The 26697-nt window shown below is 49.0% G+C and overlaps 1 protein-coding gene and 1 non-coding gene across 2 annotated transcripts in view; both read right to left on the bottom strand.

Moving 5' to 3' along the window:
• Positions 1 to 26697, bottom strand: part of hpse2 (heparanase 2) — a 570820-nt gene that overhangs the window by 496017 nt on the left and 48106 nt on the right. The gene's annotated exons all lie outside the window — the stretch shown is intronic.
• On the bottom strand, positions 15006 to 15078 carry trnav-cac (transfer RNA valine (anticodon CAC)). Its single transcript has one exon. It is a non-coding gene; the product is annotated as a tRNA-Val (tRNA).

The raw sequence follows: 26697 nt of genomic DNA, 5'->3' as shown, positions 1-26697 counted from the left end.
CACGACGAACCAGAGCCTCAGATCAAGGAGGCAGAGGTACATCGGGTGCACACATTCACCACGAATTGTCCCCCGATAATGCTGAATGTTGAACTAAATGGACTCCCGGTGTCAATGAAGTTGTCCATCATGGGCAAAAAGACTTTCGAAAGGTTGTGGTGCAACAAGGCCTCAAGGCCAGTCTTAATTCCAGTCCGCATGAAACTAAGAACTTACACGAAAGAACTGATTCGTAGTAATTGGCAGTGCTACCATAAAGGTCTCCTACGATGGAGCGGTGCACAAGCTACCACTCTGGGTGGTACCGGGCGATGGTCCCACACTGCTTAGCAGGAATTGGCTGGGAAAGATACGCTGGAACTGGGACGACATCCGAGCGCTATCGCCTGCTGATGACACTTCATGTGCCCAGGTCTTAAACAAATTTCCTTCGCTGTTAGAACCAGGCATCAGGAAATTCCAAGGAGCAAAAATGCAGATCCACCTAATTCCGGGGGCGCGACCCATCCATCACAAGGTGAGAGCAGTACAGTACATGATGAGAGAAAGGGTAGAGATCGAGCTAGACCGGCTGCAAAGAGAGGGCATCATTTCCCCGATCGAGTTCAACAAGTGGGCTAGTCCTATCTTCCCAGTCCTCAAGGGAGACGCCACCATCAGAATCTGTGGCGATTACAAAGGAACTATCAATCATTTCTCCCTGCAGGACCAATATCCACTACAAAGGCCGACGACCTCTTCGCAATGTTGGCAGGAGGAAAGACGTTCACGAAGCTGGATCTGACTCCAGCCTACATAACGCAGGAGGAATCATCGAAGGCCCTCACCTGCATCAACACGCACAAAGGGGTTTTTGTTTATAACAGATGCCCGTTTGGAATCCGATCAGCGGCGGCGATATTCCAGAGAAACATGGAAAGCTTACTGAAGTCGGTCCCACACACCGTGGTCTTCCAGGATGACATCTTGGTCACAGGTCAGAACACAGTCGAGCATTTGCAGAACCTGGAAGAGGTTCTTGGTCGACTCAACTGCATGGGGCTCAGGTTAAAACGCTCGAAGTGCATTTTCCTGGCACCTGAAGTGGAGTTCCTGGGAAGGAGGAATGCGGCGGACAGCATCAGGCCCACCAACGCGAAGATGGAGGCAATCGAGAACGCACCAAGGCCACAGAACATGACGGAGCTGCGGTCGTTTCTGGGACTCCTGAACTAATTTGGCAACTTCTTACCGGGATTCAGCACACTGGTAGAACCACTGCATGTCTTACTACGAAAAGGGGGTGAATGGGTTTGGGGCAAAAGCCAAGAAAATGCCTTTGTAAAAGCGAGAAAATTGCTATACTTAAACAAATTGCTGGTGTTGTATGATCCATGTAAGCGTTTGGTACTTAGCATGCGATGTGTCGTCATATGGCTTCGGGTGTGTATTGCAACCAACTAATGATTTTAGGAAACTGCAACTGGTTGCTTATGCATCCAGGAGTCTGTCTAAGGCTGAGAGAGCCTACAGCATGATTGAGAAAGAAGCGTTAGCGTGTGTCTATGGGGTAAAGAAAATGCATCAATACCTGTTTGGGCTAAAATTCGAATTAGAAACTGACCATAAGCCATTTATATCCCTGTTCTCCGAGAGTAAAGGGCTAAATACTAACGTATCAGCCCGCATCTAGAGATGGGCGCACACGTTGGCCGCATACAACTATGTTATCCGCCACAGGCCAGGCACAAAAAACTGCGCCGATGCTCTCAGTAGACTGCCATTGCCCACTACAGGGTTGGAAATGGTGCAGCCCGCAGATCTAGCCATGGTTATGGAAGCATTTGAGAGTGAGCAATCACCCATCACTGCCCGGCAGATCAAAACCTGGACAAGCCAGGACCTCTTATTATCTCTAGTCAAAAGCTGTGTGCTTCACGGGAGCTGGTCCAGTGTCCCAGTGGAAATGCAGGAAGAGACAAAGCCGTTCCAGCGGCGCAAAGCTGAAATGTCTATACAGGCAGACTGCCTTCTGTGGGGCAATCGAGTAATGGCCCCCAAAAAGGGCAGAAACACCTTTTTCAAGGACCAACACAGTACCCACCCAGGCAACGTAATGATGAAAGCGATAGCCACATCCCACATGTGGTGGCCCGGTATCGATGCGGACTTAGTGTCCTACGTTCACAGATGTAATACATGCTCGCAGTTAAGCAATGTTCTCAAGGAGGCGCTGCTAAGTTTATGGTCTTGGCCCTCCAAACCGTAGTCTAGGGTACAGGTCGACTATGAAGGCCCGTTCTTGGGTAAAATGTTCCTTGTGGTTGTAGACACGTACTCCAAGTGGATTGAATGTGAGATAATGTCGGCTAGCACGTCCGCTGCCACTACTGAAAGCCAGCGGGCCATGTTTGCCACACACAGCCGACCCAATGTCCTGGTGAGCGACAATGGGCCATGTTTTACCAGTGCTGAGTTCAAAGAATTCATGACCGGGAACGGGATCAAACATGTCACATCTGCCCCGTTTAAACCAGCGTCCAATGGTCATGCAGAGAGAGCAGTGCAAACCATCAAGCAAGGCTTGAAGAGGGTAACTGAAGGCTCACTGCAGACTCGCCTATCCCGAGTCCTGCTTCGCTACCACATGAGACCCCACTCACTCACTGGAATCCCACCTGCTGAACTGCTCATGAAAAGAGCACTTAAGACAAGGCTCTCGTTAGTTCAACCTGCTCTCCATGAACAGGTAGAGAGCAGCCGGCTTCAACAAAGTGCATACCATGACAGCACAAATGTGTCACGCGAGATTGAAATCAATGATCCTGTATTTGTATTAAATTATGGACAAGGTCCCAAGTGGCTTCCCGGCACTGTCGTGGTCAAAGAGGGGAGCAGGGTGTTTTGGGTCAAACTTTCAAATGGACTCATTCACCGGTAACACTTGGACCAAATCAAACTCAGATTCACGGACTATCCTGAGCAACCCACCTTGGACCCTAGCTTTTTTGATCCCCCAACATACACACCAATTGGCAACCGGCACCACGGTTGACCATGAAGCAGAACCCATCATCCACAGCAGCCCAGCAGGGCCCAAAGCATCAGGCAAGACCAGCTGCACAGGAACCCAGCGAGGGCCCAACAAATGATTCAACAACACCAGCTTTCACACCGAGACCATCAACCAGGGCAAGAAGGGCCCCAGATCAACTCACATTGTAAATAGTTACACTATTGACTTTGGGGGTGGGTGGGGGGGAGTGTTGTTATATATGTAAACTTGTATTTACTCTGGACAGCCACCAGAGGGCTCATCCCCTGGAGCCCCAAGGGATCCCATAATCCCTTGGGAGCACAGGTATTTAAGGAGGTTTCATAGGTTGGAGAGGCACTCTGGAGACCTGTAATAAAAGACTAAGGTCACACTTTACTTTGAGCTCACTGTGTTCAGTCTGGCTCTTTCACCATGCACAACAATTATTATAGTGGAGAAATTTGATTTGTAGCTTGGTATTCTTTTCTAATATAATTGAATTTTCTGTTTCATCCCCCTGCTTGTTATGTAAAAGCTATGAAATTCAAAAGGCCTTAATTTAAAATAATAATATTAATTTTCAAGAACACCAGTTGTGAAAGGATGCAAAATTCACAAGAACCCCCCCAGTGTTTGGGCTCATTCGAAAGGAAATTTAATTTGGGACTATCTACCTTCTAACTTTTAACGAGCCCGCCAAATTATTACAAAGAAGAGCCAAGCCCGCGAAATTTGCACAAAGAATTCTGAACTGATTTGGTGCAAAGATTAGAACAACTCAAACCGTATAACTGGTCCCCTGTTTCAACAGAGGGTATGCCATACTACACCAGGTGCTATACTGCGAGTATGCCATCAAGACAAGGAGAGAAACCAATGTAACAGTTGTAAACTAATTTCTCCAGCCTCGAAGTCCTGAAGTCCTGAAGGAAGGAAGAACATCACCATCGCGGCAACAACCGATCACAGCCAATGTGGTACTAATGAAAAACCACCGCGATCGACCAAACTCAAAAAACTTCAACTGGAAGAAACCGAAGAATCGAAAGTTTCCACTCTACAATCTAAGACCTGACTACCAACAGGTGAAAACATTACCTAAAGAGACTTTGAACCTATTTCCAACGAAGAAAACCGGGTACTTACCCCATAGATCCAAAATGTGCCTTACCGCATCAGTGGACTCAACCCAACTGAAGATTGCTCTCCGATGTTCGGGGTATGGCAAGCAGAACCTACAGATTTCAACAAACCCTGAAATCGTGAACTACTGCTAACTGACCAGAAAGGATTGGTAAGCATAGTCCCTGCCTGCCCTGGAGTCTAACCTAGATAGAATTAGGTATTGGGAGGTGGGAGGTGTAATTTTTACTGTAACCCCCTTTGAATGTGTAATGTATGGTTCTTTATTAGAGTGATTATAAGTTTGACATTGTATCTTTCTTGTATTGTTCCTTATGAGAGTAACTGTAAGTCTGGCATTGTATTTTTTTGTCTTTAATAAAATCAAAGTTCTTTTGCACCAAACCAGATGTCCTTTGCACTTTATCACATCCCCCAAATAAATCCAGAGTCTAGAACCCTAGGGAGTGGGAGCGATTCGAACCGCTCAAGTTGGACAGAGGTGAACCTGACCCCGGGATAACCCCCTTACAAAATGGCGACCGCGGCATTGTACAAGGGGTGTGATGCAGAGAGTGCTGGTTTGGGGCAAAGAACCAAGATGGAAGACAGAATTTCCTCCGATGTGTATAAGAAAATGAATGTCACACAAGAATTGGTGCTTAGTCTATTGCATGCTGAGCGTCCAGCTGATGCTGCAGCCCAATGGACAGCAACCAAGGATCACAAAGAAGCAGTATAGAAGACAATTTGGTCTGTCTACAACGACAGGTCCAACTCCTAGATAAAACCAATGAGACAGTACAGGCAGAGTTATGGGAATGCGCAGAGAACTATCAGGAAAGGGTTATGTCAGAAGAAAGATTATGGGGAGAACTCCGTAGGCTAAAACAGGAAAGGACCCAGATAATGGAAAGGTTTAAAAACAGTCAGGACTATTTTCAATGTCAGGTTACCGAGGCCAAAAGCAATGAAAAGTCACTGAGGGAGGAAAGCACTCACCTCACCCTACAAGTAAAAGAGCTCCAGGAAAGATTAAAAGATGTGCAGGCAGCGTATAAAGTAGCTAGCACTAATGGGTTTGAATCGGGAGACCACGGTCCCTGCCAGCAACAAATTAAAAAGTTTAAACATTGCTCTGTTCAAGGCAAAAGGCATGGTATGCCTAATAAGCCCGGGTACGCCTAAGGTAAACCTGGAAGAGAAGGAGGAAACTACCCGGCCACCACCTGTGGTACCGGTGACCACACCGGTTCAGCAGCAGGAGGGGCAAATCAGTTGCGGGGCAGACAGGGATAGTGAACCACCACCACCTGTGGCACCGAGGTTCAGCTCGGCTTGGTAGCAGGGAGGAGAGGTAGGCGAGCCAGAACAGGGAGAGCCAGAACCAGGGCCAATGTGCCTGGTCCGGCAACAGAAGCTTGGCCCGCCCACCCTTGCCTGGGGTCCAGGGCCCCTGGAAAGTCAGTTTGTGGTCCCCCACACTCCCCAACAGCTCAGGGCTATGATAAGCCACCTGGGAAAGCTAACTACAAAGGGAGACCCCTCAGTTCACTTTATGGAGGTGGAATATGCAGGGGATATTAATGGGTGCGATGATGCAGAAATGGCAAAGATGCTTCTCCTATCCCTGGACAGCAAGCTATACCAGTCCCTCTCTACTGAGAGCAAAAGGGGACGGAAAACACTTGCTGCCGTCCAGAAAGACATTTTAGAAGCCATGGGCTGCAATGACGAGAGTCCCTTCTCCAGAGTGGAGAAAACGGTGCAGCTCGCAGGGGAAACCCCACAGGTGTTCGCAGATCGACTGTGGCCTGTGTACCAAAACGCCTGTAGTGGGGACATAGACAGAGATCACTTAAGCCCGGATGAGTTAGCACACTGGCTGCAACGCCTAGTAGCTAACAGTTTACCCCGAATAAGAACCAAGGCTGAGGCCTGGTTCGACCCAAGAGATCCCCAAGCCACCGAACAGGGAGTGGTCAAGCAACTGACCCTAGCTTACCGGAACGGCAGAGGGACGGAAGAGCACCCACAAAAGGGAAGGGTTCACGAGATCCGACCTAGCCAAGATAAGAGGGAATGGCGCCACGAGGGGGGCAACCCCTCCGATACAAAACGTACCTGCTTCGGGTGCGGAAAAAGTGGGCACTGAAGAAAGGATTGTAGAAATCCCTGGAAAAGTAGCGCAGGAAAGAGTTCTCCAGCCCCGGCCAAAAGGGCCGAGACAGATAAGCCAGTCCCTCCCCACTCATTCGATACTCCGAACCATGTTAGATGGTCCTGGGAAGGTAGCCACCACCATCGGCACCGAAATCCCATCTGCCCCCTCCCAACCAAAACCGTGACTAGGACAGGCACAGCCTATCCACCTGTGTGCCCTCGAGTATGATGCATTGGGGAGATCGACCGTTCAGATGCAAGTGGAAAAGGTGAAAGGGACTTACCTGCTGGACACCGGTGCTTCAAGCACCCTTGTCTATGCAGCTAACCCCACCGCCTCACCTCTATCTAACAGGATCCCCTACAGCTTGGTGGGTTTCACAGGCACTGAACAGACTTGGTCATTCTCCATTCTGCTCTCCATTCATTTGGGTACACTCCACACTAAGTGGACTTGTGTCCTGATAAAGTGGGAGCAGGAAGGGAGAGGGATCCTGGGGGCTGACTTCATCCTAGGCCACGGGATCCTAGTGGATTTAAGAAACCACTGTCTTTGGGGGGTCAGTCTGTACAGGACAGGAGAGTGAGGTGATGGTTATCCCGGGAAAACAGGGAAAAGGGACGGTGTGCACCATGAAGCCAAAGGAGGACGTTCTCCCGCTGGGGACTACCACAATACGTGGAGTCCAACCAGGGGAGTCACTTCACCGGGCAGGTGATGCAGGAGACCCTTAAGGTACTCAGCATCAAAGGAAAATGGCATGTCTCCCACAACCCGCAGTCATCCGGGCCTGTGGAGCATTTAAACCGCACCATCAAAGAAAGGCTGCGCAAAGAGACAGGGGACTCACCCAAAGGGTGGGCAGAGGTCCTACCACTGGTCCTCATGGGGATCCAGGCTAGCCAGTCAAAGGAAACGGGGTACTCCCCGTACGAGCTCATGACCGGCAGAGCCATGCGGACCCCCACCCATGTGTTAGCCCCAGTACTCACGGAAGGTCAGCTTAGGGAAGTGAACCAGGACAGCTTTGTCAGGAATCTGTTTGAATACCTTAAACAGATTCACTGACAGGCTGCCAACAACATGGGAAAACAGCATCGGAGCAACCAACTGCTGCTAGAGCCCCGCAAACACCATGAACGGGAGATAGGGGACCAGGCTATGGTGAGGAACTATGCTAGAATAGGTGTCTTTGAGGGACTGTACATGGGACCGTATCACATTGTCAACAAGACAAGCCCCATGGTCTATGCCATAAAATTGCCCCGCCGAACAAAGTGGTTCCACATAAATCAGTGCAAACTTTTCAACCCAGGGGCAGCAGCAAAACGTAAGGGACAGCCAAAAACTATAAACCATACTAAAGACAGGGACCCACAGCTAGCAGCTCCCGACAGTTGAAATCCCACAGGGGACGTGGCAGACCCACAGACTGTACCTAGAGGGGCGATGGACAGTGTTATTGGAGGAGCCAATCATTTGGGACTCGGACGCATCCCCGCACACCATGGCCAAAGACACCGTGGTCACCAGCGCTCCAATTTGAATGGTTCAGCCCCGGGAAAGGGACCAGCCCGCAAGCAGGGACACCCAGCCGGTTACCTCGGGCAACGAGGGACCCTCAGAAGAGATAGCGGTGGACCAGCCACCAAGTGGGAGTCCCCAGCCGTAGCCCTCAACAAGGCAGAACCCCCAAGAGAAGAAACAAACCAGGCAGCCACCCCCAAAGGAGCGGTGTGCTGCAGCACTGGAGGGGACATTCCCCCGATAGTGTGGGACTCAAACCCACCACCGGTCAGGACATTCTGGGTCCGGCGGTGCAGGCCGACCTATTACCAACCTCGCTGGACACCCAGCGGAAGAAGAAGAAACAAAGAAGGCAGGAATTAACCTGGCCACCCGGAGACGGGTGGCAGATGTACATATATAGTACGATATGAATTTAAGTATGTTTAGTGAATAATTTAGAGTAGTATAAGATTATGTGTTATGATAAGTATATATGTATTAAGTAACTAGGGTAAGGAAAAGAATCTACCCATGCAGCTGTTAAAAGAGGCACAGGCCGGGTAATACCCGAGAGTAACAGAAATCTACCGGTATTAAGGGAAGCACCGGTAAGATAAGAGTAAAATGGCTGAGATAAAAGTTAGCAGCAGACATTAGTCCACAAGCAACTGAATAAGACAGCCAGTCAATTAAAGACTATGAGCCCAAATTGGAACTCGGTCACCTTTGTCAAACCAGAGAGCTTTCTCAGGGCTAGACTATCTGTTTTATGTGCCCCTACAGGAAAGAGAACAGTATGGAAAGGATCCTGTTCCTGCTTGCCCTGATAAGGATGAGCAGCGGCAACCGAGGAGCATGGAAAAATCCCTCATTTACAGGAGTTCAGGAGGAAGAGCACCGATCGTAACCACCGGGGGTGGCACCCCAGGCATGGAAGAACTCGTCGTTTAAGCGCACGAGGGAAGATGGCCAGGGTGGCTGGGATCTAATTCTACCTGCTACTCCAGCCAGGAAGGGTTTACCTACGGGGAGGCCTCAGTTCCATGCCCCTGATTACGGATCATCGCTGCCCGTGTCAGTGTTACAGAGGGAAAACGTGTATGTTTGACTTGAAAAGGAAACATTCCCCTGGGAAGAAGGTGGTGGCTCAGAAAACTCAGCAAGAACGCATGGGACCAGGAATCGGACTGGGAAAGATTCGGTAATGATAGGTACCGCACCATCACGGGGACACGGGGGGGGAGTGAAAGTGTGTTGGGACAAATGGTGGGACTCCGAACAAGGAATTTATGTTTGCATGTGGGGATCAGAGAGTATTTGTCCCGCAGACATATTGATTGCCTTCGCCAGGCAATGGCAAGATGAAGGGGAAGGGATGGGGTGGGACTCTAGCCTACACGGGTGTGCAGTTCCACACTCCCCACTCCCAATTAACGCCACTAAACTAAGAGCACACATTAAGAAACCCCTGCCCTCAACCCCGCCAATACGCACAGTAATAGAAAGGGGTCCTATTCTAAGGGACCTGAGAACGGATTAGTATTGGTACCGACCGAAAAGGTGTTATACCAGGGGGTACATTAGGCAGTAGCTTCAGTAATTTTAAACTTTACCGAGGTACACCTACCTGCAGGGTGCCCGAAGGAAACAGCTGCAATACCAGGCCCTACTTAGAGACATGTTCAAGAAATTTTATGAGATAGTCTTTGGAAATGTAGACAAAGCAGACCTATACACCCTAAACGCTAGGGACACCATGGGTTCGGGGAGATTAAGAAGGGGAATCATAAACGACGTTTTCACTGCCTACAATACAGGATCCTCTGTCATAAATAGCCTAGATGACATAGCACTACAAACACAGATCAACGGTTTAAAGAACCAATTGAGAAAAATCCTGAAACAAGAGAACACAGTAGTAGGTTCAGAACTACACGAGGACCAGGCTATGACTGTCCATTTAAAAGAAATAGTGGCTGAGCTGGAAAAACATGCACAGGCAGTGAATGCACTCATATGGGAGGATAGAAACGCTTCTGACCAGGCTGCACAGAATGAGGTGTGTGTATTGTATGGGGCATGGTTGTTGGGCGAGGATTTAAAACAAGGTTTAGTCCCCTCCTGGATCAGGAACAAGCACCTCGCAGCCTTCCACCCGTACAGCAATTCACTAAGCCCGTGCCAGCTCCGCCTAGCCTCTGAAGCCTACCCTGTCCCAGTAGACTGTGGGAAATCGAACCACACCATTATGGGAATCATACTAAGGATGCCGGTCATGGGTGGGACAGCCCGACCCGCACTGGTATACCGGATGCAGAACATTGGAGTTATTCAGGGAGGTGCACACATTCGTTTCGCAGCGGTCCCACCCTATGTCATAAAGTGGGAGCACGCTGTTATGGGTACTGACCTCTCCGGGTGCCGGAGCCGGGGTGCACACATAATACTGTGTCCCCAGTACTTGAGTGCCCATTCAAAGTCACAGTGCAGGTTTAAAGCTTAAAGCTGCTGGCACACAGCCTATTAATTGCACCATGGAGGTAATGGCACAAGACCATGTCCCTCCACGGGTAGCATACATAGGGGGTGGGACATATTGTGTCACCACCAGTGTGTCCCACTACCAACATGGACACTTCTGGTGTCCGGTGAGTGACAGCAGTTATTGCTTCAAACTTGAGGCATCAGTTCAAGTGGCCCAGGAACGGATTGTCCCCATTCCTGAGCCCTCCACTGTCCACCTCACTGTGAAGGAAAACATTACAAACCTGCAGGATTATGTTGTACATTTTGGCTATGCAATTCCCCCTCTATCCGAACATCTTACCACTCTGCTAAAGGCTGTAATTATCTCACAAAATCAGTTATACACTCTAGAACAGAAAACCATTGAGATCGGGAAAAAAATTCTCGAGATCACAATTCCGCCTTGGTGGAACCTTTTCAGAAATATAGAAGTCCCGGTCTGGATCCGAATCGCTTCCCACACTTTAGTTATCTGTCAACTCGCGATTATTCTTTATTTATGGTGTCTCACTTGCTGAGTGAAACGCAGAGGCCATCAGGTCAGGCATCAAAGGATGCTGTACGCTCCTTGGCCGAACTTGGGAATCGCGCAGGGAGGGCTGACACCATACTACCATGTTTAATTTGTGTTTGGTTTTACCTGCTGTCAACCGCAAATGTCGAGTGTTGTAAGAATATTATTCAAAATATGTTGGACTATGGACCTTTATGTTACTTGAGAATGTGTTTGACTATGTGCTTTTATTTTACTTTACTTAAAGTTGTGTTTGACTGTATACCGTTATTTTACTGTGAAACCCGAGTAAAAGAGGGGCATCGTACCCCCTCTATGCTGTAAGTGAATTGTAGTGATTGTATTCGCCTGTAAATTGCATTGCATTTCAACGGGGGATGCACGTTGATGTTTAGCTAGTATAGATGCAGGGAAGGTTGACTCTCGGGAGCAGGAATTTTGCTTACCTTGATTGTCAATCAACAGTGTGGAATGTCAACAGGGGGGACTGAAAGGATGCAAAATTCACAAGACCCCGCCCCCCCCCCCCCCCCCAGTGTTTGGGTTCATTCGAAAGGAAATTTAATTTGGGACTATCTACCGGAAAGTTAGAAATCCTAACGTGCTTATGGAAGAAACTACGAACTTTAATCGAATGTTGGACTTTTAAAAGACAAATTCAAGGCTGTGGGCGGGCCTAAAGAACTAACAGAAGCCCACTTGATTATTAGGATTGTCTGGGTGTTGGGACTAAGTTAACTTGTCTGGAGAAATGGGTATTCAAGAATCCTTCTCCACAAGAGACATTAACATTACAACAAATAACCCAGAGATAGCTAACCATCAACATGAATCTGGAAAATGGTTTCAGCACATACATCACAAAGAGGCCCAATCCAGCCTGTATGCGAAAAACTAAGCACAAAAGGATTACCAAGCTAATATTTCCATCAGGAAACAGTTTTCGAACATCAACCCACAAAAGGATTACCAAGCTAATATTTCCATCAGGAAACAGTTTTCGAACATCAACCCACCCAAAACATATTAACTTTTAACGAGCCCACCAAAATATTACAAAGAAGAGTCAAGCCCGCAAAATTTAAACAAAGAATTCTGAATTGATTTGGCGCTAAGATTAGAACAACTCAAACCGTATAACTGGCCCCCTGTTTCAACAGAGGGTATGCCATACTACACCAGGTGCTATACTGCGAGTATGCCATCAAGACAAGGAGAGAAACCAACGTAACAGTTGTAAACTAATTTCTCCAGCCTCGAAGTCCTGAAGGAAGGAAGAACATCACCATCGCGGCAACAACCGATCACAGCCAACGTGGTGCTAACGAAAGACCACTGCGATCGACCAAACTCAAAACAAAACTCCAACTGGAAGAAACCGAAGAATCGAAAGTTTCCACTCTACAATCTAAGGCCTGACTACCAACAGGTGAAAACATTACCTAAAGAGACTTTGAACCTATTTCTAACGATGAAAACCGTGTACTTATCCCATAGATCCAAAACGTGCCTTACCGCATCAGCAGACTCGACCCAACTGAAGATTGCGCAGCTAGAAGTCTTCTCCGATGTTCGGGGTACGACAAGCAGAACCTACAGATTTCAACGAACCCCAAAATAGCGAACTACCGCTAACTGACCAGAAAGGATTGGTAAGCATAGTCCCTGCCTGCCCTGGAGTCTAACCTAGATAGAATTAGGTATTGGGAGGTGGGAGGTGTAATTTTTACTGTAACCCCCTTTGAATGTGTAATATATGGTTCTTTATTAGAGTGATTATAAGTTTGACATTGTATCTTTTTTGTATTGTTCCTTATTCGAGTAACTGTAAGTCTGGCATTGTATTTTCTTGTCTTTAATAAAATCAAAGTTCTTTTGCACCAAACCAGTTGTCCTTTGCATTTTATCACATCCCCCAAATAAATCCAGAGTCTAGAACCCAAGGGAGTGGGAGCGATTCGAACCGCTCAAGTTGGTCAGAGGTAAACCTGACCCCGGGACCACCCCCTTACAGTTGGGAAGAATTTATATCAAGGATGAAAGCATCGGTTGCATTCTTTTTCATGTTTCAATTAAATAGGTTAGGCAGCACCGGGGGTCACAAATTTAAGTTGTACAGGGCTAGATCTAGGTTAGACGTCAGGAGATGGTTCTTTTCCCAGAGAATAGTAGACCTCTGGAACAAGCTGCCCTCTCATGTGGTGGATGCAGACTCACTGAGTTCCTTTAAGCGAAAGCTGGACTTGTTTCTGGCTGCGGCGGAGATCACCTCTTACAAAAGGTAGGTACTGTAGGGAATTTATTGGCCAGAGTGATGTCCTGGACTAGTTTTGATCGCCTCTAGATGGGTCGGAGAGGAATTTCCCAGATTCTTTTCCCGAAATTGGCCTGGGTTTTTTATGGGTTTTTTGCCTCTCACAGGAGATCACATGCTTTCGGGCGGGGTGGAGAGTATATGTTGGGATACACAAGGTATCGCAATTGTTGGGACAGGCTCGATGGATTAGATGGTCTTTACCTGTCCGTCATTGTTCGTATGTTTCTCCCTTTTCCATTAATAGTGGTGACTCGTGCTGGGCTATAGTTTTATGATCACCACATTGCTCAAGTGGTCTCTCATTGTGTGTGAGCCTATAACAAGTTTTATCAGAATGCTTGAGGAAAAGGTCCCCACCTGAAACATTAACCTCTCTTTCTCTTTCCGTAGGTGACCGACTTGCTCTGCTTTTCCTGTTTTTATTTTAGACTTACAACATTTGTAGACTTTTTAAGTGTATTTTCATGTTACTGTGTGGTACTGGTGTAATATCTTTGCTTCATGGGTTCTTTGCTTAAGAATTCATAGCAACACATTGCTATTAAGAACTAGTTGGTTTATTAATAACGGTTTAACAATCACACTACACATTACCAGTTCATCACTCACTGCATACCTCATTGGGGATGACCTATACTCAACTGGCTGGGGTTTTATTGAGTCTTGTGAACATCAAGTGACCAGCTAAGCCACTCACAATGCAACAGCTCTACAACTATTTTGGTAAAACTTTTAAATCAAGTGCCCCCTTTTTTAAGGGCACCAAAATCCACAGATTAACAAGTAAATATTAAAGAGAACCTCTAATTAAATTAAAATGTTGTTCCCTGTTGAAATGATGCACTCTCGTCCCTCCGGCACCCACCTCTCGCGGAAGGCCGCGAGCGTACCGGTGGACACTGCGTGCTCCATATCCAGGGACACTCTGGCTCGGATGTAACCGCGGAAGATAGGCGGCCAGTCGGGCTGAACGACCCCATCGACCGCCCGCTGCCAGGCCCAGGAGCAGTCTTATGAGGAGGCCTTGCGACCTGCCTGCTCCCCTCCGCACAGGATGTCCAAAGATCAGGAGCGTGCGACTGAAGTGCAGCCAAAAATCGAGGAGCAGCCCCTTCAAATAATGGAAGAGGGGTTGCAACCTCACACACTGTACATACACATGGAACACGGGCTCCTCCAGACCGCAGAAATTGCAGGCGGCCTGGGAGGCAACTGTTCTACAACTATTTTGTTGCAACCAATCAAGTGCCCCCTGATTAAAGGGGGGTCATACTTTAGAAATTTTCATTCCAGTGCCCCCTGCAAATATACAAGTGCCCCCTGGCTAAAAGAGGGGGGCACTAAACCCGACACAATAAACAAACTAAATTTTGGCAGTAACTTAAATTAAATCAAAATTTGGTTGCCAGGGGTGATGATGCACTCCAGTCTCTCCGGTGCCCACCTCTCGCGGAAGGCCGCGAGCGTACCGGTGGACACCGCATGCTCCATCTCCAGGGACACCCTGGCTCGGATGTAACCGCGGAAGAGAAGCGGGCAGTTGGGCTGAACGACCCCCTCGACCGCCCGCTGCCTGGACCGGTTGATGGCCACCTTGGCCATGCCCAGGAGCAGTCCTACGAGGAGGCCTTCGGACCTGCCCGCTCCCCTCCGCACAGGGTGCCCAAAGATCAGGAGTGTGGGGCTGAAGTGCAACCAGAATTTGAGGAGCAGCCCCTTCAAATATTGGAAGACGGCCTGCAACTTCACACATTCAATATATACATGGAACACGGACTCCGCTAGACCGCAGAAATTACAGGCGGCAGCAGCAGCTCCAAAACTATTTTGTTGTAAATGCTTCCGCTCGGGCTCGAACCAGGGACCTTTCGCGTGTGAGGCGAACGTGATAACCACTACACTACAGAAACCGCTAAATGTTTTCACTGGATTCGAACTGGGGACCTTTCGCACGTTAGGCGAACGTGATTATCACAACACTACAGAAACACCTGTGAGCATCCTCACAGGTGCATACATTACAACACAGAAATATCACAGGCTGTACTTAGGGGCACTGGGCAGCAGAGCGAGTTGGCCAATGGCCTTTCACTGTCAGGACTCGGGTTCAAATCCCTTCCAGATTAGAACATCGGAACAAGAGAAGGCCATTCAGCCTTCAAGGCTGTTCCACCATTACATATGAACATACGAACATACAAAAGATGACAGACAGGTAAAGACCATCTGGTCCATCAAGCCTGTCCCAGTTAGATCATGGTGGATCTGTGACCTAACTCCATCTACCCGCCTTGGTTCCATATCCCTTAATACCCCTGCCTAACAAAGAGCTATCCATCTCAGTTTTGAAATTTACAATTGATCCCCCAACCTCAAACAGCTTTTTTGGGGAGAGAGTTCGAGATTTCCTCTGCCCTTTGTGTGAAGAAGTGCTTCCAGACATCACCACTGAATGGTCTCCTTTTAATTTTAAGGTTATGCCCCATAGTTCTGGACTCCCCCCCGCCGCCGCCTCCCCCCACCGCCCCCCGCTCCCACACCCCACCCCCAGAGGAAATAGTTTCTCTCTATCTGCCCCATCAATTCCGTTAATCATTTTAAACACCTCGATTAGATCACCCCTTACTCTTCAGCACTCGAGGGAATACAGGCCCAGTCTATGCAACCTGTCTTCATAATTGACCCCTGTAATGTTTTTGAAATGTATTTGCCTCATGGGTTCTGTTACACTCATAATAAATAGTCAGACTGAGTACTGTGTGTAATGAGCAAGTGTGACCTTAGCTCCTTTATTAAGGTTCCAGAGTGCAGGTACCTCGTGGGTGGCCTGCTTATATACTGTGCTCCCAAGGGATGCTAGGATCCCTTGGGACTCCAAGAGGTAGCCCACCTGGTGCTCAGGTGTGATGCAGGTTCTAAGGGGTTAAATATATAACAGGTTCGTTGCTTAAGAATTCATAGCAACAAATTGCTATAAGAACTAGTTGGTTTATTAGCAAAAGGTTTAACAATTACACTACACACTACCAGTTCATCCACCGGGCTCACAACCACCTGCCTCATTGTGGATCCCCCGAACCCAACTGGCTGGGGTTTTATTGAGTCTTGTGAGCATCACGTGACTGGCTAAGGCGCTCCCAATTCAACAGCTCTATAACTCTTTTAGGGAGTACAAAACAAACATTAGATCGAGTGCCCCCGGATCTGGGGGACACTCCAGACACTTATACCGGCCCTCTTTTTTTTTTTCCTTGTTTTTTTTTGTGTTTTTTTTTCCTTTTGTGATTTTTTTTTGGGCATTAAAATCATATAATTTACAAGTGCCCCCAATAAAAGGGGAGGGGGACACCAAAACCCGGCAATTAAAACAAATTAAACTTTAAAAGAAATAAAATCAAATTAAAATTTGGTTGCCAGGGGTGATGATGCACTCCAGTCCCTCCGGCGCCCACCTCTCGCGGAAGGCCGCGAGCGTACCGGTGGACATCGCGTGCTCCATCTCTAAGGACACCCTGGCCCGGATGTAGGCGCAGAAGAGAGGCAGGCAGTCAGGCTGAACGACCCCCTCGACCGCCCGCTGCCTGGACCGGCTGATGGCACCCTTGGCCGTGCCCAGGAGCAGTCCTACGAGGAGGCCCTCAGACCTACCCGCTCCCCTCCGCACAGGGTGCCCGAAGATCAGGAGTGTGGGACTGAAGTGCAACCAGAATTTCAGGAGCAGCCCCTTTAAATAGTGGAACGGGGGCTGCAACCTCACACATTCAGTAAAAACGTGGAACACGGACTCTTCCAGACCGCAGAAATTGCAAGCGGCCTGGGAGCCCGTCAACCGGCTTAAAAATTTGTTGCACAGGACTGCTCCATGCACCACCCTCCAGGCCAAGTCCCCGATAAATAATGGGAGGACTCCCGCGTAGAGTGCACTCCATCGGGGACCCCCACCTCCTCCGGACGGCAAGCGAGGATGGCAAAGTTGAGAGCGTGCAGGAGCAGCCCGTACAGGAAACCCCTCCGCGCAGAACTGAAAGGCACGGAAGGGATTTCCCCGAGGCGGCTCAAGTTGTGAGGCGCCGGCTCCCGAGGGAGGTTCCGGGGTTTGGCGCCGATGAGGAATTCCGTCCGGACGGGGGTCAGCTCGGACGGGATCTCCCCACATGCTTGAGCCTCCTCGACACACCTAACGGAGTCAGGGCCCAGAGCTGTTTTTAGCGACTCGATGGCATCGGCCGCGCGGCGGACGTCGGCCGAATTTAGGCGCCGCGCCAGCATGTCTGGCGCCATCCAGCCCGTTCCTCCGCCATCGAGCAGATCCCTGACCCTGGTCACCTCACCAGCCACAGCCCTCTCGTCCGACTGCCACCTAAAACCACGGTCGTGGAGGTACGGATTCCCGAGCAGTGGCTCCTGCAGGACAGCCGCCACTCCAGCCGGTGGAGAGCTGCGTTTGGTGAAGACTTTGTTCCAGACCCTGGTGAGTTCCTTGTAAAAGACAGGCAGCTCCTGGACGGCGGTCCTGATGCCCCCCAAGCTCATAAACAGGAGCTTTAGTGTTTAACGAGTCTATTGCTGCTCCCATTTCTTATCTTAACCACATTTCGGTATGATTTGAATCTGTGCGGGGAAACCCCAATGGATTTCTAGTCCATCGTCTTAACCACTCAGCCACGACTACTGAGTCAAGACTTGGATTTACGTCGCACCTTTGACAACCACCGGACAACTCAAAGCGCTTTACAGCCAGTGAAATACTTTTGGAGTGTGGGAAACACAGCAGCCAATTTACGATTAGCAAGCTCCCACAAATAGCAATGTGATAATGACCAGATAATCTGTTTTTTTGTTGTTATGTTGATTGAGGGATAAATATTGGTCAGGACACCAAGGATAACCCCCCTGCTCTTCTTCGAAATAGTGCCACAGGATCTTTTACCTGAGAGAGCAGACGGGGCCTCGGTTTAACGTCTCATCCGAAAGACAGCACCTCTGACAGTACAGCACTCCCTCAGCACTGCACTGGGAGTGTCAGCCTCGATCTTTTTTGCGCTCAAGTCCCTGGAGTGGGACTTGAACCCACAACCTGCTGACTAAGAGGCAAGTGTACTACCCACTGAGCCACGGCTGAAAGTCAACAACAGCTCTATAAACCTGTGAGCATACTCACAGGTGCATACTTTACAACCCCTTTTAGCCCCAACGCTCTGGTGAATCTGTGCTGGACCCCCTCCAAGGCCAATATATCTTTCCTGAGGTGCGGTGCCTGGAACTGAACATAGTGCTCCAGATACGGTCTAACCAAAGCTTTATACAATTGTAGCGTAACTTCACCCCTTTGTATTCCAGCCCCCTTGAGATGAAGGCTAACATTCCCTTAACATTTTTCATTATTTTTTTGGACCTGTCCACGAATAACTGAATCTCGCTGCTTCTCCACAGTTCCTATCTTCTCACCATTTAAAAAAGATCTTTCTTAGGTCCAAGGTGCATTACCTTGTCTTTTTCCACATGTTAAACTTCATCTGCCACAATTTTTCCCACTCACTTGATCTATCAATGTTCTTTCGCAACTTTCTGATCCCATCCACACTACTTACTGTGCCACTTAACTTGGTGTCTGATGGGATGAAAAGATTCCTCTGTCTGTTTGCTGTATGGATCCTGCACAACATGACTTCAGTCAGTCATAACCCAGTTCCTACTAGTCAGTGAGTTCCAGGAGGGCAGAGAAAACACTTCAAGGAACCCTCAAATCCTCCTAGAAAAAATGTAACATCCCCACCGACTCTTGGGAATCCCTGGCCCAAGAGAAGGCACCGAACTCCTCGAGTCTCTTCGCCGGGAGCATGCGGAAGCCAAGCACAAACAGCAGAAGGAGCGCACGACAACCCAAGCACCTCACCCACCCGTCCCTCCAACCACCGTCTGCCCCACCAGTGACAGAGACTGTAGATCCCGCATTGGGCTCATTAATCATCTTAGAACTCATATTAGTGTAGAAACAAGTCATCCTCGACTCCGGGGGACTGCCTAAGAAGAAGAAGACTGGTCAGTAGCCCTACCTTTGTGTCAATTGCCGATCTTACTCAGAGAGGCCACAAGATGGCAGCTGGTGTAGCAAGCAGGGAAAATTGTCACACTGGTGAAGTAGGGGGTTGCTCATCTGAGGTTGGGGCTGAGGCATGTTGATGGGGCAAGGGTTGAGCATTATACCAAACCTGAGAATTCTTGATGCGAGCAGGTCATGGAAATGGAAATTCACAGCACTAACCTACCTCGCCAAAGCATTCGAAAAGGCGGAGGCATCAGCAAAGGGGCTAAAGGCTGCAACATTTCTTTGTGCAGAAAAAACAAGCAGCCAACCAAGCAAGCCTGAGTGCGACCGGAGGGGCCCAGCAGAGGTGATCAAATTGACCATACTGGAGGAGCGTGCATTGGCATTGGTGGGTGACCGCCGCTGTGCAACCACAGACTTTGATACAGATCCGGTGCTACCGCGTGGTAAGGTTATACTCATCTCTGGTGTTAGCGATGCTCACGGCGTGAAAGTACATGCAATATTAAGGCACTCGCGGTTGAACACACACTTTGTCGCCCATTATTGGTGTGGACAAGTAGAGATAGAACTCCTTGCTGGCATAATGTGAGATGGAATGGCTCACATCTCAGCTTGACCACCACCACCGCACCACCTCCCCCCCCTCCCCCACAGACTGAAATGTTGTCCTCCACTTGCAGATGATGAATCGGACAGCACAGAAGCCGTCAGACCCCAGCATCTCCCACCCTGACATTTTCCACACCTGGAGACACCGGATCCTTCCTGCAGCCCCCCTCCCCCCTGTCCACCCCCAGATCACCCATTTCCACCGCTGTCACCTCCACCACCCAGGGCCAGGAAGAACAGGAGAGGAGGGAGAAGGGTCCATCTTTCTGCCCCTTGACCTGGAGGTGCCGGAAGCGGCTGACATCAGCCACCTGCCATGTGAGCCAAGTGTCCGCAGAACCTCGGCGTCGGGCTCAGATTTCCTGGGATTTCCAATGGACTCCACAGTTGCAAACTCTACCAATCGCAAAGGCCATGGCTCAAAGGGAAGCAAGGCACCAGAGCCTAGAAGCAGCGAGCAACCACCTGCGGATACATCATGGCTCTCTGTACTCAACCAGATGGTGCAGCTATCAAGCACCAGGGTGGAGATAGGTCGCGACATGCTGCAGACCATGGCTGGGATAGCTGGCAGCATCGCCTCCTTCACCTCGCAGTATGATCAGAGGATGGACCGGCTCATTACAGTTTTGGAATGCACAACGGAAAGCGTTGAGGCCGTGAGGCAAGAAATGGCTTTTGCACACATAGTGCAAGCCCCCGACCCCTTACCCTCAAGGCAGGCAGATGCGGAGGGGCAGGAGATCCCGGCGCCTTCCGTCCCGTGCCCTACCTTTTCACCAAGACGCACACGTCTGCAGACATCCTGCTGCCCTCCTGCACAACCTCCTCAACCACAGGCAGTGATGGGCAGGGGAGTGCCACGCCGTTGTGCAGGCGTGGGGAGGAAGACAACATCGGGCATCGCTGCAAGGGGAGGGGAAGGAAGAGAGGTGGCGGTGCCGGGTAGAGGAGTGGGTGTTGCTCCTGTAAATTTATGTAAATATAATAATCTTATATAACCTTTGTTATTGTGCACCTGTAAATACATTCACATTGCTGACCCTCTGTTGGTGCGTGTGTCATTTTAACGTCATGTGTGGTGCGTTGCGAGAAACACACTTCTGTCCCTCAGATCATCTGCTTCATCAGGAATATCTTCCCATCCACATCTGACTGCAGTGTATAATGGGTCCTGTCATCAGGCCATCGCAAGACGACAAGGAAGGGTCACCAATGCAGGAAGCCTGCCATTCAATTACTCTCAGTTTACCTACTTGCAGGGCAGACCTTAAGGATTGCACATCGACGCTATTTTTTCGAGGCCAAACATGGAGGAGTGCCATGCCTGAGATGACATGGTCATCAGTTACATTGCAGTACATTGTGTGATGCAATTAATGAATCAGCTTGGACGTACAAAATGTGACATGTTGAACACTTTTCAGTTACTCATAATAATTTTCCCTTCGCCATTGGGCTTTTCAATGAAGGACTTTCAGCAAGGTCCAACAAAAAAGTGTCCATCAGCTTAGATACATTTCAGTCACTTTTACTACATCCAATTTAAACATCACCATCAGCAATAAAATAATGCAACATGCACTTAACTTTTTTCCAGCAGTCCACTGATATGGTGCAGCATCCGCCCGGCTGCCGTGATGTGATGGCCTCCGGCATTCCCTCCCACCAGTTCTCCGTGCTGCCCGACTGCCGTCCACCTTGCCCTCCCTCCCACCCGATCTCCTTGTGTTGAAGCAACTAAGGAATGCCAGCGGCTCGGCTCCTTCTTAAATGTATCAGAGGTGAGAGAGGATGGGAGCGAACAGTTCTTAAAAGCGGACAGTTTTTGATGAAAAGGAGGATGAATATCAAGGATGGGTATGTTTACAATACCTGGATGGTACAGTGGTCGGGGCCTGGGAGCAGCATGGAGGCATACTACTCCAGGGAGCAGCGCGAGCTGGTGCAGGAGAGCGACGGCAGGGAAGAGTGATGTCATCAAGGCCCAGGGCGGTGATTGGAGCATGGGCAGACACAGCAGGAGCGGCGAGGTCGGGGCGAAGGAGCGGCGAGAGACTGTGGAGGGATGTGATCGGGGCCCAGGGGAGGCGTGAGTTCGGGGCCAGGGGCCCAGGGGCAACACGGGCCAGCCCACACTGTGATATGTGTGCGCACTAGGTCCGTGCAGCAGAGCTGGTCTCCAGTCATCTTGGGTAATCCTTGCCACTGTACCAAGACCTAGCTCTGTCAAGCCCGTGTGGTGGCTGGTGTGCAATGGCCACCACATGTTAAAATCCATGCACAGGCCTCTTCCACCCTTGAGGTTGTAGTTCGGGTCCTACATTCGAAACACCTGTGAACTCATCCTTTTTTGACGTGGAAGCAAGTCATCCTCATTTCGAGGGACCGCCTATGATGACCCACTCTCACTGCTGGCCAAATATCATCCAGGTCAGACTTCATTCCCACCCGATCTCACTGCTGACCGACTGACGTTCACCTCGCCCTCCCTCCCTCCCGATCTCACTGCTGGCCGACTGACGTTCACCTCGCCCTCCCTCCCTCCCAATCTCACTGCTGGCCGACTGACATTCACCTTGCCCCCCGCCTCCCACCCGCTCTCCATGCTGGCCGATTGACGTTCACCTCGCCCCCCCTCCCAACCGCTCTCCATGCTGGCCGACTGACGTCCACCTCGCCCTCCCTCCCACCCGCTCTCCATGCTGGCCGACTGACGTTCACCTCGCCCCCCACTCCCTCCCGATCTCACTGCTGGCCAACTGACGTTCACCTCGCCCTCCCTCCCACCCGCTCTCCATGCTGGCCGACTGACGTTCACCTCGCCCCCCCCTCCCTCCCGATCTCACTGCTGGCCGACTGACGTTCACCTCGCCCTCCCTCCCACCCGCTCTCCATGCTGGCCGACTGCCATCCTCCTTTCCCTCTCTCCCTCCCACCTGATCTCACTGCTGGCCGACTGCTATCCAGGTCAGACCTGCTTTTCCCGAGTGGTCCTTCTGGCGGCGGCAGGTCGACCGGAGGCCAGCATAACTGATGAAAATGACACTTTTCCAACATCCTGCATGGGCGGGCGGCACAATCTGATGTCGGCGGAACCCTTCCCCACCAATCTTCTGCTGGGCGGGACCTCAACGACAGATGGGCGATTCCGGAGGAATTGCCCAGAAAACCGACGTTTGCGGTGAGACCTCGGCGAATGCGGGCGGAACATCGACCAATTTCAGCCCCAATGTCTGCTGATGAGGATCACTGCATCATCTCTCACCACTGTCACTTGGGAGTTATCCGATGGGCCTCGGCAGTAGAGTCTTATGTTCTATCATTTGACCGTGATATGGCTCAACTGATCTTGTGATTTATTGGTAAACGTAATCTTTCCTTTCTGCCGGATCATAATTATATTGTTTGATTAACCCTAGGACATTCTGAAAAGGGAGGGTGAACAGCCAGTTGTCGTGGTGCACATTGGTACCAACGATATAGGTAAAAAAAGGGATGAGGTCCTACGAGACGAATTTAAGGAGCTAGGAGCTAAATTAAAACGGAGGACCTCAAAAGTAGTAATCTCAGGATTGCTACCAGTGCCACGTGCTAGTCAGAGTAGGAATCGCAGGATAGCTCAGATGAATACGTGGCTTGAGCAGTGGTGCAGCAGGGAGGGATTCAAATTCCTGGGGCATTGGAACCGGTTCTGGGGGAGGTGGGACCAGTGCAAACCGGACGGTCTGCACCTAGGCAGGACCGGAACCAATGTCCTAGGGGGAGTGTTTGCTAGTGCTGTTGGGGAGGAGTTAAACTAATATGGCAGGGGGATGGGAACCAATGCAGGGAGACAGAGGGAAACAAAAAGGAGACAAAAGCAAAAGACAGAAAGGAGATAAGTAAAATTGGAGGGCAGAGAAACCCAAGGCAAAAAACAAAAAGGGCCACTGAATATAAAGGGGCTGCAAAACTAAAAATCATGGGTTAAAAACTAGTATTAAAACACTCTACCTAAACGCACGCAGCATTCGAAATAAAGTAAATAAGTTGACGGCACAAATCATTACAAATGGATATGATTTGGTGGCCATTACAGAAACGTGGTTGCAGGGTGGCCAAGACTGGGAATTAAACATACAGGGGTATCTGACAATTCGGAAAGATAGACAAGAAGGGAAAGGAGGTGGGGTAGCTCTGTTAATAAAGGATGATATCAGGGCAGTTGTGAGAGACGATATTGGCTCTAATGAACAAAATGTTGAATCATTGTGGGTGGAGATTAGAGATAGCGAGGGGAAAAAGTCACTGGTGGGCGTAGTTTATAGGCTACCCCAAATAATAACTTCACGGTGGGGCGGGCAATAATCAAGGGAATAATGGAGGCATGTGAAAAAGGAACGGCAGTAATCATGGGGGATTTTAACCTACATATCGATTGGTCAAATCAAATTGCACGGGGTAGCCTTGAGGAGGAATTCATAGAATGCATACGGGATTGTTTCTTAGAACAGTATGTTACAGAACCTACAAGGGAGCAAGCTATCTTAGATCTGGTCCTGTGTAATGAGACAGGAATAATAAACGATCTCCTAGTAAAAGATCCTCTCGGAATGAGTGATCACAGTATGGTTGAATTTGTAACACAGATTGAGGGTGAGGAAGTAGTGTCTCAAACGAGTGTACTATGCTTAAACAAAGGGGACTACAGTGGGATGAGGGCAGAGTTGGCTAAAGTAGACTGGAAACACAGACTAAATGGTGGCACAATTGAGGAACAGTGGAGGACTTTTAAGGAGCTCTTTCATAGTGCTCAACAAAAATATATTCCAGTGAAAAAGAAGGGCGGTAAGAGAAGGGATAACCAGCCGTGGATAACCAAGGAAATAAAGGAGAGTATCAAATTAAAAACCAATGCGTATAAGGTGGCCAAGGTTAGTGGGAAACTAGAAGATTGGGAAAATTTTAAACGACAACAAAGAATGACTAAGAAAGCAATAAAGAAAGGAAAGATAGATTACGAAAGTAAACTTGCGCAAAACATAAAAACAGATAGTAAAAGCTTTTACAGGTTTATAAAACGGAAAAGAGTGACTAAAGCAAATGTTGGTCCCTTAGAAGATGAGAAGGGCGATTTAATAATGGGAAATGTGGAAATGGCTGAGACCTTAAACAATTATTTTGCTTCGGTCTTCACAGTGGAAGACACAAAAACCATGCCAAAAATTGCTGGTCACAGGAATGTGGGAAGGGAGGACCTTGAGATAATCACTATCACTAGGCGGGTAGTGCTGGACAGGCTAATGGGACTCAAGGTAGACAAGTCCCCTGGTCCTGATGAAATGCATCCCAGGGTATTAAAAGAGATGGCGGAAGTTATAGCAGATGCATTCGTTATAATCTACCAAAATTCTCTGGACTCTGGAGAGCTACCAGCGGATTGGAAAGCAGCTAATGTAACGCCTCTGTTTAAAAAGGGGGGCAGACAAAAGGCAGGTAACTATAGGCCGGTTAGTTTAACATCTGTAGTGGGGAAAATGCTTGAAACTATCATTAAGGAAGAAATAGCGGGACATCTAGATAGGAATAGTGCAATCAAGCAGACACAACATGGATTCATGAAGGGGAAATCATGTTTAACTAATTTACTGGAATTCTTTGAGGATATAACGAGCATGGTGGATAGAGGTGTACCGATGGATGTGGTGTATTTAGATTTCCAAAAGGCATTCGATAAGGTGCCACACAAAAGGTTACTGCAGAAGATAAAGGTACGCAGAGTCAGAGGAAATGTATTAGCATGGATAGAGAATTGGCTGGCTAATAGAAAGCAGAGAGTCGGGATAAATGGGTCCTTTTCGGGTTGGAAATCGGTGGTTAGTGGTGCCACAGGGATCGGTGCTGGGACCACATAGGGTTTACAAACCCCATTGGGTTTACAATATACATAGATGACCTGGAAGAGGGGACAGAGTGTAGTGTAACAAAATTTGCAGATGACACAAAGATTAGTGGGAAAGCAGGTTGTGTAGAGGATACAGAGAAGCTGCAAAGAGATTTAGATAGGTTAAGCGAATGGGCTAAGGTTTGGCAGATGGAATACAATGTCGGAAAGTGTGAGGTCATCCACCTTGGGAAAAAAAACAGTAAAAGGGAATATTATTTGAATGGGGAGAAATTACAACATGCTGTGGCGCAGAGGGACCTGGGGGTCCTTGTGCATGAATCCCAAAAAGTTAGTTTGCAGGTGCAGCAGGTAATCAGAAAGGTGAATGGAATGTTGGCCTTCATTGCGAGAGGGATGGAGTACAAAAGCAGGGAGGTCCTGCTGCAACTGTATAGGGTATTGGTGAGGCCGCACCTGGAGTGCAGCGTGCAGTTTTGGTCACCTTATTTAAGGAAGGATATATTAGCTTTGGAGGGGGTACAGAGATGATTCACTAGGCTGATTCCGGAGATGAGGGGGTTACCTTATGATGATAGATTGAGTAGACTGGGTCTTTACTCGTTGGAGTTCAAAAGGATGAGGGGTGATCTTATAGAAACATTTAAAATAATGAAAGGGATAGACAAGATAGAGGCAGAGAGGTTGTTTCCATTGGTTGGGGAGACTAGAACTAGGGGGCACAGCCTCAAAATACGGGGGAGCCAATTTAAAACCGAGTTGAGAAGGAATTTCTTCTCCCAGAGGGTTGTGCATCTGTGGAATTCTCTGCCCTAGGAAGCAGTTGAGGCTAGCTCATTGAATGTATTCAAGTCACAGATAGATAGATTTTAACCAATAAGGGAATTAAGGGTTACAGGGAGAGGGTGGGTAAGTGGAGCTGAGTCCACGGCCAGATCAGCCATGATCTTGTTGAATGGCGGAGCAGGCTCGAGGGGCTAG

This window comes from Pristiophorus japonicus, chromosome 3 (genome assembly GCF_044704955.1).
Source record: "Pristiophorus japonicus isolate sPriJap1 chromosome 3, sPriJap1.hap1, whole genome shotgun sequence".
NCBI classification, from domain to species: Eukaryota; Metazoa; Chordata; class Chondrichthyes; family Pristiophoridae; genus Pristiophorus; species Pristiophorus japonicus.
This window is presented reverse-complemented; position numbering and strand designations above follow the sequence as displayed.